The 2,069-nt window shown below is 47.7% G+C and overlaps 1 non-coding gene across 1 annotated transcript; it reads right to left on the bottom strand.

Moving 5' to 3' along the window:
• Positions 1-1,153: 1,153 nt before the first annotated feature.
• Positions 1,154-1,288, bottom strand: LOC131921303 (small nucleolar RNA SNORA70). Its single transcript, XR_009381933.1, has one exon. It is a non-coding gene; the product is annotated as a small nucleolar RNA SNORA70 (small nucleolar RNA).
• Between the last annotated feature and the right edge of the window lie 781 nt (positions 1,289-2,069).

Here is a 2,069-nt window from a genome sequence, read left to right as displayed (position 1 = left end):
CCTCACCCTAGAAACAAATCTTCATTTTCTCAAATTTCAATTATGAGTCTTTTCAATGCTTCTTTCAATGGGCAAGAGCATAAAAGTGTCTTTTCAAAAACTTTCTTCTTGATACTCATGGAAGGCATTCCTGGACGAATTGAATACCGTCAACACACTCACGGGTTTGGAAGTTTACAAGGCAGTTAGCTTTTCGGAGAGGATCACCAGTCTGCCTACCATGGGCAAAAAAGAATTAAATGACACATAATGGCTTATGCTAGAAAGCAAAGAAAATGCTAAGTAGCCGCTGAAGGCATGCCTAAGGGACGGTAGGAAAGGCTTAGAGGGTTGTATAGGCATCTGCTCAGGCCGCCCTGACAAAACACACAGACGGGATAGAGGAGGCCAAGAGATTTATTTAGTCACAGACATGGAGGCTGAAAATCCAAATAAGATGTCAGCAGAGTTGGTTTCTCCTGCAGCCCCTCTCCTCAGCTTGTAGATGGCTTCCTTCTAGTGTCCTCACATGGCCTTTCTTCCGTGTGTACACTGTCTCTTTTTATAATTGTTTATATAAGGAGTGGGAATTATTGGGGAGGGCAGGAATGGGAAGCACAGTGGAGACCCTCAGGAGTTCAAGGCTACCTCTTTCCAGGGCACCACTCTTCGGAGTAAGTGTGACATTACAAACACAGAAATCCCAGAGCCGCTTTTCAGCCACCCTGTCCTTTGTTTGTTTGCCTATTTTGAGACAGAATCTAATCGTTCATTCCAGGCTGACTCAGAAGTCACCTGTCCTCCCAAGTGCTGAGGTTACAGGTGTGTAGACTGTGTCCACCTGTCCTCCCAAGTGCTGAGGTTACAGGTGTGTAGACTGTGTCCACCTGTCCTCCCAAGTGCTGAGGTTACAGATGTTTACCACTGTGCCCACTTAGACCTCCTGCCTTCATATGCATCCTTGGTAGAACTCACTTTGAGATGTGGAAACTCCATACAGGCCCCATGTGCAGCCTCAGTCACACGCTCCTTCTTCTATGGCTTGCTGTGGGTGGATGTGATGACGGGAACAGAGGCCACTGCACTCTGGGGCTTCCCAGAGGCACCCCGCATACCTGCCAGAGCTTAGATTAGGAACAGTGTGAGATCAGACATGGAAGCAGCCGCTGGGAAAGGCTGTCTCCAAGGTCCACGTGAGACAGCCTGCTCAAGCAGCAGAGTGGATACACTGCCGAGCAGGCTGCTGTTTGCAGCTGTCACACTCCGGGCTCCTGTAAGGAAGGGACCTGGCTGGTCTAAGGGTCTGCTGTCTTCCTCATCTCATAACAACGTCAGGGTTATTAGATAAGGTCCCAGGCATAGAAGCACACTTAACCTGGATGACCTCTGAAAACACATTATCTTCGAATAAGTCACATTAGGATGAGGGTTTCAATATGTGAATATGGGGCCACGGTGCAGCCCATGATAGGCCCTTGTTCTGTGTTGCTGCCCAAGGCCTGCTATGTGAGCAAAACCAGGTCAATAAAGCACTGTGGATGTCACAGTATGGAGAGCAAAGTAGGTGAGGGTTGGCATATATAATGACACACATAGTTGGCTTTGACTACTCCTTGCCTCGGGGGCTGAATGTAAGCACATTCTGTTCAGACAGGTTGATCCCCCTGTCCATTTCTATTGTTTGACCTATTTCTCCTGTTAACTGTTTCATAGAGCAGACTGGACTGGAGGGCAGCGGAGTGTGACAATACTTAGGAGGTCCTGCTCCTGCGCGGACATAGATTTCACCTTTAGGCTTCCTCCTGACCCTGAAGGAGAGGATCCTTGAAGCGTTGGGTCATAGCCCGCAGTCTAAAGTGCAACCCATCCTCCACTAGGGCCAGAGCTGCCCCCCCGTGTCCCAACAGTTGAATTCTCAGTGTTTCATGGCACCCCAATGCTGAATCCCCAAAGCCAGCTTGAAAGGATTCTCACAGTAAAGATAACACAGAAAATGGAGCCTGGGTGATAGAAATATAGAATCTCTAAGACATGCATTTTTTCCCATCTTTCCTTTTTTTTTTTAAATTATAAAACAAGCAGAGAAAATC

The sequence above is a fragment of the Peromyscus eremicus genome, chromosome 10, assembly GCF_949786415.1.
Source record: "Peromyscus eremicus chromosome 10, PerEre_H2_v1, whole genome shotgun sequence".
Classification (NCBI taxonomy): domain Eukaryota; kingdom Metazoa; phylum Chordata; class Mammalia; order Rodentia; family Cricetidae; genus Peromyscus; species Peromyscus eremicus.
This window is presented reverse-complemented; position numbering and strand designations above follow the sequence as displayed.